At 38.7% G+C, this 16,104-nt stretch overlaps 1 protein-coding gene across 3 annotated transcripts in view; it reads left to right on the top strand.

The window, feature by feature from the left end:
• LOC141399541 (uncharacterized) overlaps positions 1 to 16,104 on the top strand; it is a 229,560-nt gene that overhangs the window by 45,538 nt on the left and 167,918 nt on the right. The window lies entirely within an intron of this gene.

Here is a 16,104-nt window from a genome sequence, read left to right as displayed (position 1 = left end):
ATTTTTTGTCAGAGGCCCACAACACATTAGGCGTGGATTTTTTAATGATTTTTTGTCAGAGGCCCACAACACATTAGGCGTGGATTTTTTAATGATTTTTTGTCAGAGGCCCACAACACATTAGGCGTGGATTTTTTAATGATTTTTTGTCAGAGGCCCACAAGACATTAGGCGCGGATTTTTTAATGATTTTTTGTCAGAGGCCCACAAGACATTAGGCGTGGATTTTTTGATGAATTTTTATTAGAAGCCCACAACACATTAGGCGTGGATTTTTTTAATGATTTTTTGTCAGAGGCCCACAACACATTAGGCGCGGATTTTTTAATGATTTTTTGTCAGAGGCCCACAACACATTTGGCGTGGATTTTTTAATGATTTTTTGTCAGAGGCCCACAACACATTAGGCGTGGATTTTTTAATTATTTTTTGTCAGAGGCCCACAACACATTAGGCGTGGATTTTTTAATTATTTTTTATCAGAGGCCCACAACACATTAGGCGTGGATTTTTTAATGATTTTTTGTCAGAGGCCCACAAGACATTAGGCGTGGATTTTTTGATGAATTTTTATTAGAGGCCCACAACACATTAGGCGTGGATTTTTTAATGATTTTTTGTCAGAGGCCCACAACACATTTGGCGTGGATTTTTTAATGATTTTTTGTCAGAGGCCCACAACACATTTGGCGTGGATTTTTTAATGATTTTTTGTCAGAGGCCCACAACACATTAGGCGTGGATTTTTTAATTATTTTTTGTCAGAGGCCCACAACACATTAGGCGTGGATTTTTTAATTATTTTTTATCAGAGGCCCACAACACATTAGGCGTGGATTTTTTAATGATTTTTTGTCAGAGGCCCACAACACATTAGGCGTGGATTTTTTAATGATTTTTTGTCAGAGGCCCACAACACATTAGGCGTGGATTTTTTAATGATTTTTGTCAGAGGCCCACAACACATTAGGCGTGGATTATTTAATGATTTTTTGTCAGAGGCCCACAACATATTAGGCGTGGATTTTTTAATGATTTTTTGTCAGAGGCCCACAACACATTAGGCGTGAATTTTTTAATGATTTTTTGTCAGAGGCCCACAACACATTAGGCGTGGATTTTTTAATGATTTTTTGTCAGAGGCCCACAACACATTAGGCGTGGATTTTTTAATGATTTTTTGTCAGAGGCCCACAACACATTAGGCGTGGATTTTTTAATGATTTTTTGTCAGAGGCCCACAACACATTAGGCGTGGATTTTTTAATGATTTTTTGTCAGAGGCCCACAAGACATTAGGCGCGGATTTTTTAATGATTTTTTGTCAGAGGCCCACAAGACATTAGGCGTGGATTTTTTGATGAATTTTTATTAGAGGCCCACAACACATTAGGCGTGGATTTTTTTAATGATTTTTTGTCAGAGGCCCACAACACATTAGGCGTGCATTTTTTAATAACTTTTTGTCAGAGGCACACAACACATTAGGCGCGGATTTTTTAAATATTTTTGTCAGAGACCGACAAGACATTTGGCGTGGATTTTTTAGTGATTTTTTGTCAGAGGCCCACAACACATTAGGCGTGGATTTTTTAATGATTTTTTGTCAGAGGCCCACAACACATTAGGCGTGGATTTTTTAATGATTTTTTGTCAGAGGCCCACAACACATTAGGCGTGGATTTTTTAATGAATTTTTATTAGAGGCCCACAACACATTAGGCCTGGATTTTTTAATGAATTTTTATTAGAGGCCCACAACACATTAGGCGTGGATTTTTTAATGCATTTTTATTAGAGGCCCACAACACATTAGGCGTGGATTTTTTAATGCATTTTTATTAGAGGCCCACAACACATTAGGCGTGGATTTTTTAATGAATTTTTATTAGAGGCCCACTACACATTAGGCGTGGATTTTTTAATGAATTTTTATTAGAGGCCCACAACACATTAGGCGTGGATTTTTTAATGAATTTTTATTAGAGGCCCACAACACATTAGGCGTGGATTTTTTAATGAATTTTTATTAGAGGCCCACAACACATTAGGCGTGGATTTTTTAATGAATTTTTATTAGAGGCCCACAACACATTAGGCGTGGATTTTTAATGAATTTTTATTAGAGGCCCACAACACATTAGGCGTGGATTTTTTAATGAATTTTTATTAGAGGCCCACAACACATTAGGCGTGGATTTTTTAATGAATTTTTATTAGAGGCCCACAACACATTAGGCGTGGATTTTTAATGATTTTTTGTCAGAGGCCCACAACACATTAGGCGTGGATTTTTTAATGATTTTTTGTCAGAGGCCCACAACACATTAGGCGTGGATTTTTTAATGATTTTTTGTCAGAGGCCCACAACACATTAGGCGTGGATTTTTTAATGATTTTTTGTCAGAGGCCCACAACACATTAGGCGTGGATTTTTTAATGATTTTTTGTCAGAGGCCCACAACACATTAGGCGTGGATTTTTTAATGATTTTTTGTCAGAGGCCCACAACACATTAGGCGTGGATTTTTTAATGATTTTTTGTCAGAGGCCCACAACACATTAGGCGTGGATTTTTTAATGAATTTTTATTAGAGGCCCACAACACATTAGGCGTGGGGTTTTTAACGATTTTTTGTCAGAGGCTTACAAGACATTAGGCGTGGAATTTAAAAGTGGTTTTGTATGATTCTTACAACACATGAGGCGTGGAATATAAAATTGTTTTTGTCTGAGGCTCACAAGTCATTGTCGTGGATTTTTTTTAAATGATTGTCAGGGGCCACACGGCGTTAGGCTATAAAAAATCCTGGCTAAAAAACGTTTGTTATTTTTTTATTATTTTCTTTTAATATTCTTTATTCACTTATTCTCTCAAGAAATTCCTCTCCAATCCGATGACAATATATCTTGCGACTCATCTTCATTTGAAACTGATTGATTTACATTGTTTGTCTTTTTTTTTTGTTTTCGTTTATAAAAATATTCAAATTAACATATTTTCCTGTTCATAACAATAAATCGCGAATTTTTATGACATCATCGGCAAATTACAGACAGGTTGTATAATTAAAGAAAATTGAAAACAAAACCCCAAGAATTTTAACATAAAATACAAAATTAATGCTAGTCATCATAGTCGATAAAAAATAATCATCATTCAGTCAAGCAGGTAAGCCTGCCCAGTCGCTGAGACTCAAGGAATTCCATTATTAATTTATTTTTAAAATATTTTCTTATTACATTGACAAGGTAACAATTTGCGTTTTAGCAAAAATCTTTTTCATCAGAAGGGAATGTGGAAGACGTATTATATTATCATCGCACATTTCAGTAAATGAATTTACTTCATCAGACAATGATTCAGAATTCGAGGCTTAAAGACCTTGAACCTACCGAAAGTTGTTTTGACACAACTCCGAAGATACCGCCGAACACCTGCCCAGGATGTAATGAACTTCTCAACCAAACCAACTCGCGTAACTCCTATTTCATTATGGACTACACCCATTGAGGTGGTTTTTTTTCTTTACTTGGAGTTGGGAGCGGAGCCGAATCCATATAATATAAAGATGTATAGAAGCTGCAACAATAAAAGCTGCCAATGAGCACGGAAATTTACTAATTTTGAGTTGAGTACTCGATTTCCCCTAAACTTTGCGCATCGTAAAATTTGTTCCAAATGTACATCAAGATCCAAGAAGGTCTTTGTCGAATAAATCTTTCCAGTACTCTCTCACGTGATTTGAAAATTGTTTAAGGAATGGTCGAGGATAGATTTAACAATTTGACGAAAAGTACTCCTAGTTACTTTCTATTTACAGCGATATAATGTTTTTAGAGGGGAAGTCCATGTTTTCTGATACGATGGTCCATAGGGTCTAAAAATCCTCTAAAAATCCTTTATTCGTCCAACCTAGCTCATCGTAATATTTTCCATAACCTCCACCATAATATAGAGGGTATAAAAAGTTTGTGTTTCCTTTTGTAACGCATCCTGGATCAGGATAAAATTCTTTGCATGTCCGTTCGTGGATTTTTTATGACTTTTGTTGGAGACCCACAACACATTTGTCGACGATTTTTGAATGCGTTTTTGTCAGAGGTTCACAAGACATCAGGCGTGGATTTTTTAATGCATTTTTGTCAGAGGCTCACATGATAAAAGGCATGGATTTTTAATGCGTTTTTGTCAGAGGCTCACATGATAAAAGGCATGGATTTTTTAATGGTTTTGGTCAGAGGCTCACATGATAAAAGGCGTGGATTTTTTAATGCGTTTTGGTCAGAGGCTCACATGATAAAAGGCGTGGATTTTTTAATGGTTTTGGTCGGAGACATCATGCGTGGATTTTTAAATGATTTTTGTCAGAGGCTAACAAGACATCATGCGTGGATTTTTAAATGATTTTTGTCAGAGGCTAACAAGACATCATGCGTGGATTTTTAAATGATGTTTGTCAGAGGCTAACAAGACATCTTGGGTGGCTTTTTTGTCAGAGTCCCACAAACGTTTGGCGTGGATCTTTTAATGAGTTTTTGTCAGAGGCTCGCATGACATCAGGCGTGGATTTTTTAATGGTTTTGGTCGGAGACATCATGCGTGGATTTTTTAATGGTTTTGGTCGGAGACATCATGCGTGGATTTTTAAATGATTTTTGTCAGAGGCTAACAAGACATCATGGGTGGCTTTTTTGTCGGAGCCCCTCAAACGTTTGGCGTGGATTTTTTAATGGTTTTGGTCGGAGACATCATGCGTGGATTTTTAAATGATTTTTGTCAGAGGCTAACAAGACATCATGGGTGGCTCTTTTGTCAGAGCCCCACAAACGTTTGGCGTGGATTTTTTAATGGTTTTGGTCGGCGACATCATGCGTGGATTTTTAAATGATTTTTGTCAGAGGCTCACACGACATCATGGGTGGCTTTTTTGTCACATCCCCACAAACGCTTGGCGTGGATTTTTTAATGCGTTTTTGTCAGAGGTCATAGTAATATTTGCTATACCCTCCACCATATTATGGAGGGTATATTACGTTTGTTTTTTTTTTTTCATTTGTAACGCATTCTTGATCAGGGTAAAGTTCTTAGTCGAAATATGCATGGCTGCCCTTCGCTCCGTGTGGGCTTAACACTCTAACATACACAAAATTTATATAGGATGCTGAACTAGGCATCTTCTGTTTGCAGGCAGGTCAAATTCGAAGAAGGGCTATATTGGTTCACGTTTTGGTATAGCTCGTGGCGTGGATTTTTTAATGGTTTTGGTCGGAGACATCATGCGTGGATTTTTAAATGATTTTTGTCAGAGGCTAACAAGACATCATGGGTGGCTCTTTTGTCAGAGCCCCACAAACGTTTGGCGTGGATTTTTTAATGGTTTTGGTCGGCGACATCATGCGTGGATTTTTAAATGATTTTTGTCAGAGGCTCACAAGACATCATGGGTGGCTTTTTTGTCACATCCCCACAAACGCTTGGCGTGGATTTTTTAATGCGTTTTTGTCAGAGGTCATAGTAATATTTGCTATACCCTCCACCATATTATGGAGGGTATATTACGTTTGTTTTTTTTTTTTCAATTGTAACGCATTCTTGATCAGGGTAAAGTTCTTAGTCGAAATATGCATGGCTGCCCTTCGCTCCGTGTGGGCTTAACACTCTAACATACACAAAATTTATATAGGATGCTGAACTAGGCATCTTCTGTTTGCAGGCAGGTCAAATTCGAAGAAGGGCTATATTGGTTCACGTTTTGGTATAGCTCCCAAATAACGGTACCGCTGATTTCAGGTACCTTGACGATTTTAGCTATATTTGCAAACCGAATTACGTATAATTTGGCACTTAAGGTTCGAAGTGACCAAAAAATTTATCTACCAAAATTTGTGGACATAGGTCCATGTTTTGGTATAGCCCCATGTAATGGTACATCCCGATTTTCGATATTTTGAGGATTTTAGCTATATTTTTTACCGAACTACCTGCAATTTGACGTTTGAGGTTCTTGGAGTTCACAAAGTATATCCCCCAATAAATTGTCAACATAGGTCCATGTCTCGGTATAGCTCCCATATAACGGAACCTCCGGATTTTCTGTATTTTGAGGGTTTTAGCAAAATTTTTTGTCTGAACTACCTGTAATTTGACGTTTGAGGTTCTCAGAGGACACAAAATATCTCCCCAAAAAATTGTCCACATAGGTCCATGTTTTGGTATAGCCCCGATATAACGGTACCTCCCGATTTTCGGTCTTTTGAGGATTTTAGCTACAAATTTTAACCGAACTACCTGTAATTTAAAATTTGAGATTCCCAGTGGTCACAAAACATCTCCACCATAAATTGTTAACATAGGTCTATGCTTCGGTATAGCCCCTATATAACGATTTTCGGTATTTTGAGGATTTTAGCTGAATTTTTTTACTGAACTACCAGTAATTTAACGTTAGAGGTTCTTAGAGGTCACAAAATAACTCCCCAACAAATTATCAATATCAATATAGGTTCATGTCTCGGTATAGCTCCCATATAACGGAGCATCCCGATTTTCTGTATTTTGAGGGTTTTAGCAATATTTTTTGTCCGAACTACCTGTAATTTGACGTTTGAAGTTCCCAGAGGTCACAAAATATCTCCCCAAAAAATTGTCAACATGTTTTGGTATAGCCCCCATATAACGGTACCTCCCGATTTTCAGTATTTTGAGGATTTTAGCTACAGATTTTAACCGAACTACCTGTAATTTAACATTTGAGGTTCCCAGTGGTCACAAAACATCTCCACCAAAAATTTTCAACATAGGTCCATGTTTCGGTATAGCCCCTATATAACGGTACATCCCGATTTTCGGTATCTTGATGAGTTTAGCTACAATTTTTACAGAACTAGCTGTAATTTGACATTTGAGGTTCTCAGTGGTCACGAAAAATCGTCAACATAACGGTACCACCCGATTTCAGATATTTTGAAGCTGTTATCTACATTTTGATCCTAAATTGGCTGTAATGGCTTAACTAAATTTTTCATTTTATCACGATGGTCAAGGCTCTGGTTCTTCCCGCGCCACTAAAAAGCCAACTCACTGCTCATCCTTCCTTTATTTCCCATGTAAATCTCTATTCCAAATTCACTTGTGTTCATTTAGCAGATTCTGTTTTTTGTTAATATTTCCATTTGTTGTTGGACCATATTTGTTACTTTCTAATTGCAAAAACCACAACTTCTAATTCTCTACATTTAAATTTTGTATGTTTTTTTTTGTAAGGAAAAATACCAACCAAGCTAAGAAAAAAAAACAGCTTTGAGATACTCATAGATGACCTCAATTTTGTGTTTTGTATGAAAACAAATTGATGTGTTGATTTGATCAAGAACATACAGGCATGATTTTTTTGGACAGACAGGCACATAGACACTTTTTATGGTCTTTGGTCTGGTCCCTTTAGAGCTTTCCAAAAATAACTTGAAGTAACATCTGTTGTTCTTTTTTTGTATCTTTCTTTTAATGGGCCACAAAAAAATTCTTTTCAAGGGGGAGCACCACAACAAACAAAACGTTTGGAATGTTTGCATAAACCAGCAATTTATAGAAGTCCAGCACAATTGCCAAACCAGCTGGGCAAACAGCTAGACTTGTAAATAACAACAAGTCGTGATCGTCAGCCACAGACAGCTATGTTTTGCACTTTGTCAGCCACTCATTTGGTGAGACCAAACAAAAAAAATAATAATAAACAATTAAATTGAGTTTAGAACTCAAGACCGTCAACGAGATTGCCGCTGTTGTTAGGCAAGATTTGGTTTTAATGAATGAAAATCAGCACTAAATTAAAACAAAAACAAAACAAAAACGTTTAAACTAAGCAGTCCCAGCTTGAACAAATAAAAACAGTTTTCAAATCAACCACAAAATTCTGGTTGCTTTACATTATTTTGGACTCTCAGTGTAAGCGGCCATTAATAACTCGATTTTTATATCGACACCTCCAAATAATAGTATGCTAAGTCTAAAAAGTGAGTTTTGCAGGAGAAGCTCTCAAAGTTTGGACATTTTTTTGAACTTCAGTACTATGCTAAGTCAATATTTGTTTATAACTTCTGTTCGGATTGACCGATCATTACCAAAATTAGACAGAATTTAAGTTAAAGGACGTTCGACACCTCCAAATAATAGTTTGCTGATTCTGAAAAGCGAGTTTTGCAGGACAAGCTCTAAAAGTTTGGAAATTTCTTTGACCTTCAGTACTATGCTAAGTAAATATTTGTTTATAACTTCTGTTCGGATTGTCCGATCATTGCCAAAATTTGACAGAATTTAAGTTAAAGGACGTTAAATATAAAAATGTAAAGAACTTGAAAACATGCTAAGTCGACTTAGCATACTATTGTTTGGAGGCGTCGATATGTTGTGACCCACTGAGGCCTGTGCATGTGCTGTGGTGCTTTTAATGGCCACCAGTTTTTTTGAATGAACTGGTCTTCGGTCTTTAAATGGCCTGTATGTGTCTCCACACATAACCCAGGAAAGTGGAAATTTAAGATGAGTGAAATTTAGTTTGTTTTGAATTCTTCATCATTAGTTCTCTCGAAAACCAGTTGGACATAAAATATTTGTTGCTAACCATACCGTCGTCAGCCATACAAACAAACGCCATGAAAACAGCAAGATATTTTAAAGTGTACATGAAATTGAAATCAAATTCGCTTTCTTTTAATTTCTCCACCAAAAAAAAAACCATAACGGACAATAACAAATTTTTCAACTTGAAAAACAAAATTCATAGTTTGTTATGAAACGATGTGTGAAAGAGGGAAGAATAAATTTCACACGTTCTTAGCAGTTACATTACGTATAAAGTTCTATACATAACAACTTGAAATAGTTATTTTTAGCAATCAACTATTTATGATTCAACAGAAGAATGTGAAGGTTTAATAAAATTGAGTCCCACGTTGGGCGCCATATATTCCATAAGATGGTGGGTATAACTAACTTTACCATTCCGTTTGAAACTCATCGGAATATTCGTTTGGGGACCCTATTTCTTGATCTACATAAAATTGTAAGTCGGTATAACGCTGCCTGGTGCTTAGTGCTTTATAATTTTGTACAGATGTTTCCATTGCTCCTCCGATGTTTGGTATTCAAAATGGGTTATATCGGCCCACGTTTTGATATAGCCCCCATATAAAGGTACCGCCAGATTTTTGGTAGCCTCATTGCCCCACCCAAATGACTAAGATTTGGTATTATTCTGGTGCTACTAAATTTCCAACCAGAAACTTGTAGATTCAGTTCCATGTATTTTCAATGCTTTTAGACATACCTAACCTACAGAAATGACTAAAATATGGCATATGGTCCTTCTTGAGGTTACAAAATATTTCTGAAGAGATTTGTAGATATCACTATGCAACACTGAAAATGCAAACAACTTCTAGTACGCATTCGTATTTTATAGCCTCATCGAACCGGGCTAAATCTACACTTTTTTGCATTTATCAGGCCTTTATCTCAGAAACGAATAGGAGAATTTGGCCTTGCTGTCTTTAGCATTACAAAATTTGTTTGACCAAAATCGTTTAACGCTGCGAAATTATCCTTCTAGACCCCCTTTTAGTATATCAATTCCAACAACATTCCATAGGATGACTTTTGGTTAGAAAACTTGAGTATTATTCATTTGACGTCGATTTTTATACCCTCAGCATTTATGCTAACGAGGTTATATACACTTTGATACGGGCAAAATGTGCCTCATAGAAATAACGGTTTTAGACCCCAAGTATGTTTGGACGAAATCCGTTTCAGACAATTTGTAGTCGATTTAGCAATGTCCGTCCGTCTGGCTGGTGCGCACGATAACTCTCGAACGGATGAGCCGATTTGGTCCAAAATTTGGCTTTCTTAATATTTTGTCCAAACTTAGTTTATGTTCGAAGATGGGCCATATCTCCTTCAGGTACCTCCCTCACAAAAGTTCGAAAATGTTCCGAACTGATTGGGTACATACTTTGCACATTGTGAAATTTCTATTAGGCATAGATGAGGTTCCAATATGGACTCTAACGGTTCACGGGTAATTTTGGGAAAAGTTCAGTTTAGGACCTGCTTTTGGATAGTTTTGATTTTTGTTGTAGCAACTAGTATTTGCTGCCCCCATTACGCAGGTACAAGTTTTATCAGGGGCAAGTCCATACTTCCTGAGAAAATAGCCAGAAAGTTGTAAAAATCCCCTATGGCACAATGTGTAGTGGTTGGAGCGCACGATAACTCTCGAACGGATCTGCCGATTTCGTCTAAAATTTTGCCATCGTGATATTTTGTCTGAACTTAATTTAAGTCCGAATGTGAGCCATATCGGTCCATTCCTTTAGGTACCTCTTCCACAAAAGTTACCATGATAACTCATGAAGGCAGTATCGGATTTGGTCCATACTTTGTACATCGTAACATTTCTACGAGACATCGGGCTTGAATATGGACTATATTTGTCCACTCCTGTGCGTACTCAGTTCGATTTTTATACCCTCAGCCTTTAGGCTAAAGAGGGTATTTACACTTTGATACGACCAAAAATGTGCCTCATCGAAATAATGGTTTTAGACCCCAAGTATGTTTGTACGATATCCGTTTCAGACAATTTTGAGTAGATCTAGCAATGTCCGTCCGTCTGTCTGTCTGTCCGTCTGTCTGGCTGGTGCGCACGATAACTCTCGAACGGATCAATCGATTCGGTTCAAATTTTGAGTATCGAAATATTTTGTCCAGATTCGATTTAAGTTCGAAGATGGACCATACAGGTCCACTCCTTCAGGTACCTCCCCCACAAATGTTCAAAAATTGTCGCAAAACTTGTGCGCACGATAACTCTTGTAGGGAATAACCGATTTGGTCCATACTTTGCACATCGTGTAATTTCTACCATACTTAGATGAGGTTCCAATATGGACTCAATCGGTCCACTTCTTCGGGTACCTCCCACACAAAATTTCGGAAAAGTTCAGTTTAGGACCTGGTCTCGAATCGCTTTGATTTTTGTTTACGCAAGTTGTATTCGCTGTCCTCTATACGACGCTGTAAGTCTCATTAGGGGCAAGTCCATACTTCCTGAGAAAATAGCCTGAAAGTTACAAAAAACCCTATGACACCGTGTGAGGTGTTTAGAGCGCACGATAACTCTCGAACGGATGAACCGATTTGGTCCAAAATTTGGCTTTCGTAATATTTTGTACAAACTTAGTTCAAGTTCACAAATGGATTATATAGGTCCACTCCTTCCGGTACCTCCCCCACAAAAGTTCGAAATGTTCGGAAAATTTGTGCGTACGATAACTCTTAAAGGGAGTAACCGACTTGGTCCATACTTTGCACATTATGAAATTTCTACCTGACTTAGATAAGGTTCCAATATAAACTCAATCGGTAAACTCCTTCGAGTACCTCCCACACAAAATTTCGGAAAAGTTCAGTTTAGGACCTGCTCTCGAATCGCCTTGGTACTTGTGGTAACATCTTGTATTCACTGTCCCCTATATGAAGGTACAAGTTTCCTCAGGGGCAAGTCCATCCTTCCTGAAAAAATAACCTGAAAGTTGAAAAACACCATGTTTATGGGTGGAAGCGCAAGACAATTCTCGAACGGAAATGCCGATTCCGGCCAAAATTTGGCCTTCGTAATATTGTTTCCAAACATAGTTTAAGTTCGTAGATAAGCCATATCGGTCCCCTCCTTCAGGTACCTACCCCACAAAAGTTCAAAAATATTCGGAAAAATTGTGCGCACGATAACTTTTGACGGGAGTGACCGATTTGGTCCATACTTTACACATTCTCATAATATCTACCAGATATAGATCAGGTTTGAATATGGACTATATTTGTCCACTCCATCCCGTACCTCCCACACAAAATTTTGGATAAGTTCACTTTAAGACCTGCTATTGAATCACTTTGATTTTTGTTGAAGCAACTTACATTCGCTGCCTCAATTACGATGGTAAAAGTTGTTTCAGGGGCAAGTCCATACTTCTTGAGAAAACAGCCCGAAGGGTGTAAAAACCCCCTATGGCACCCCCATGGTCTATGTCGGTCCATTCCTTTAAGTACCTTTTCCGCAAAATTTTTGAACTTTAATCCTAATCAAATTTGTTGTCGGTTCATACGACCAAAATTTTGAAACCCCCTAAATACATAAGTTTTTTGTGAAAAAAAGTGTTTCAATTTGCACAGGCTGAATTCGCTGCCTCCATTACGGCGGTAAAAGTTTTTTTCAGGGGCAAATCCATACGTCTTGAGAAAACAGGCCAAAAGGCGTCCAAACTAAGTTTCAGTTCGAAGATTGGCAAAAACTTCCTGTACTTCCCTCCAATATTTAAAAAATGTCACGAAAATGGTATGCACGATATCCCTTGAACGGGGCAACCAAATGTTGGATCTCCTAATGTTTTGTCCAAATTTAGTTTAAATTCTAAAATGGCCGAAATCTATCTTCTCCTTATGGTACCTCCCCCACAAAAGTACAACAATTGTGTCGATCTGTCCTTAGATGAAAGTTTCAATTCACATAGGCTGAGGGTATATCTCTGTCGGCAAAGATTTAGTTTTTTTTTGCTGTAACAGCATATGATATGTTTGTATGTTCATGTTTCTGCTTAATCTGGCTCTGGATCTATCTCCAGTTCTAAGAATGTGGCTACTTCCCTGGGTTGTAACCACAAAGCTTTGGAGTTAGTTGAGTAGGTTTGACAGGACAGTAGAAAAGGTGCAGTGTGTTGTGCGAGCCTGTACGGCATGCTGCGTAGATGTTTTGCACGGTGTCATCAATCGTTGCTCAATAAGAATTTAGACGGCTGCAACATCCCGAGCTTAGTTGAACCAAAACTACTGTGGTGTGTAGTAGCAGCTGACTCTCTTCATAGGGGATGTTCTCCGAAGATCGCACTCACACGATAGTTGTTTATGACGTCAGCGTGAATTATATTCAAACCTGCTTGATAGGCTTGCCGATCTAGTGTGTTGCTGCACTGGAAGAATCTTTGTATCCTCATGTAGATAATCCAGCGAAGACACGTGGTGGCTACCTGTTGCAGTTCTAAGGGCGGCATTCTGACAGAATTTGCGCAGGTTTGATAATTTTTTTTCCATTGCGTTGCACCGCTGACCACACTGGCTCCATATAGCTTACAGCAGACCGATCTATCGGGTTATATATAGTCAACAAAATTTCTTAATCTGCACACCAAGAGCCGTCTAGATTCTTGAGGACCCTGTTCCCACATCTCGTAGATAGCTGTGGCATGCGCGGACGACATGAATATGCTGTCGAGTTTTATCACTAAAATCTTGGGATAGTTGGTGGCCATGACTCACTGCTCACCTCTGCCGTCCATGCGGTGACCAGAATGATCGTAGATTTAGTGGCGGATATTTGCAGATTCCTCGTGTGGAAACATGTGGTAAGATAAGCCAAATGAGAGTTCAGCCTTTCACAAATGACATCAGGGATGGTACCTGACGCCAAGATCGTACAATCATCCAAATACGTTACGATCTCAATGCCGTCTGAAAGGGGTGGATTACAGTTCCGGAGATATCGCACCACCTTGGGGAACTCCTTGTTTCGCTCTACTAGGCTTAGACTTATTGTTTCTGAAATTCACGCACGACTGGCGCCCGCATATATAATTGATTATCCAACGTTTCAAACTTGGTCAGAGGGTAGCAATGTCCTCAAAACGCCCTAGGTGCTTGACAGTATCAAAGGCTTTTGTTAAGTCGAGCGCCACCATCACGTTCTATCGCACGGCTTGCTCTGGTTAAATCCTCCATTAATATACATATGTGGAGATGACGTGCAGCGCTGTACTGCTTGCGGAACCCATGCCGATGATAGGCAACTTTACAGTTATTGCAAACGCTGGGGAGGAGTAAAGCTTTGCCACTGGCGACAAAAGCGAAATCAGTCTCTACGATTCATCTTTGCTGGCTTCGGTAGCAGAACCACATTGCCCATTTTCCAGACTTCGGGAACAATGTGGCTGACCAGCGAAAAGTTGAGAACTTTGGTGAGATACTCGAATCCCAGCTCATCCAACTGTTTCAGCATTACCATAGGGATTCCATCAGGACACAACGCCTTGAATGATTTAGTGTTCCTGATGGTATTCGCAACATCATCCATTGTAAATTGTTTTGGTTCCTCCACAGCAGGAAGAGATCTAATGTGACGTGGTACTCTTCTCCTCGGCCTGTTATTCATCCGGTGTACTCGACAAACTGAATCTCTCTTCGGATTAGTCAGAGTAACGGCGCCAAACGTGATTGAGGCCCTACTTTCCATCTTTCAAATGTTTGAGAGTGACTTAACCATTGCCCACAATTTACTAATTCCGGCTTTAAAGTTGGAACTCTTCAGATAATTTAGCCAATCGGACTACCCTGGTCACTTTCCAGACTTCTGGAACGAAGTGTTTGGCTAGCGACAAGTTGAGAACTTTGGTGAGATACTCGAATCCCGGCTCATCCAGCTGTTTCAGCATTACCATGGAGACTCACTCATAGCACAAATCTTTGGATGAGATACTCGAATCCCGGCTCATCCAGCTGTTTCTGCATTACCATGGAGACTCCCTCATAGCACAAAGCTTTGGATAATTTGGCTTTCTTGATAGAATTCGCAACATCATCCATTGTAAATTGTGGTAGTCTCTCATCGGCAGGAAGAGATCTAATGCGACATAGTACTCTTCTCTTCGCCCTATTACGTGCTCGAAAACCTGTTGATTTAAATGCACCTTGCGCACCTCTTTGGATCAGTCAACGTAACATCGGCAAACGTGAATGACGTCCTATTTCCCTTCTTTCTAGGGTTCGAGAGTGATTTTACCTTTGTCCACAATTTACTTATTCCGATTCTAAAGTTGCAACTCTTCAGTTGATTTTGCTACCTGTTCCGCTTTTGCTCACCGACCAACCAGTTAACCACCACCTGGACCACCCGGTCTATTTTTCAGACTTCGGAAACGATGTGAATTGATAGCTAAAGGTTAAAAACTTTGGTGAGGTACTCGAATCCCGTCTCATCCAACTGTTTCAGCAGTACCATGGAGATTCCCTTAGCGTGCAAAGCTTTGGATGATTTAGCGTTCCGGAGGAATTCGCAACATCAACCATTGTAAATTGTGGTGGTTTCTTCTCTCCGCCATGTTACTCCCGGGGTGCTAGCTTATTCCGGCTCCATCTTGCAACTCTTCACATGATTTAGTTAGTCATTGTTCCATTTGTGCTCACCAACCAACCTGTTAACTTACAGTGTCAGCTCCCTGACTCTAGAGTCAAGGGGATTGGCTTGACAAAGTTTATCACGCTCATTTGCTAATTCCATCAACTCGGCTGGGAAATTTGGTATCGGGTACTTGACCAGCAGATATAGCGAGCGGCTGCAGCAATGATGTCAATGTCTCGGAACGCCCTCTCCGCAACCCGAACATTCGTATGAATGGGCGGATCTCTGAAGATGTGGTTAGTTAACTCTATGAAACTAGGCCAATTAGCTTTCCCATGATTGATGAAATTGCTGCGTTCAGAGGTCATGAAATCGGGCGGTCTGCAGATCTTGTTTATGTCATGGATAGAGCAACGATCATATTTTTTCTAAAGCTGTATTAATGAAAACCTCTTCTGACGGATGAGTATTATTGTCCCACCATTAGTGTGTACAGGAAGTGATTCGTCCTTACATTCACTCCTTACTGATCTGATCATAAAAAATTCTTAAGTTTCCGAAATTCCGCTACGTGAACGCATTGACCCGTCGAAATTGGATGATCTCCAAATGTCAAATAGTTGTTATTAAAGCAAGTTTCATCTCGCTAAAGTATTACCGCTGGTCAAAACATAAGTAGCAAAAATAATAATTTAAGTTCATGCTTAATTAATCATGTCAATAATAACTTTAATTATGCAAATAAATGATGTTTGAATAATATATTCAACAAATCCATTAATCTTCAAAGTTGGACATGCGTTTTTTTTTGAATTTTTGTTCAAGTCGAACTCAAGAAGAATTCCATGAGAAAAGAATTCCATAAAATTGTTTT

This window comes from Musca autumnalis, unplaced genomic scaffold (genome assembly GCF_047663935.1).
Source record: "Musca autumnalis isolate F117 unplaced genomic scaffold, ASM4766393v1 scaffold_3, whole genome shotgun sequence".
In the NCBI taxonomy this organism is placed as follows: Eukaryota; Metazoa; Arthropoda; class Insecta; order Diptera; family Muscidae; genus Musca; species Musca autumnalis.
Note: the sequence above shows the minus strand (reverse complement) of the source record. Positions and strands in the feature narration are given on the sequence as shown.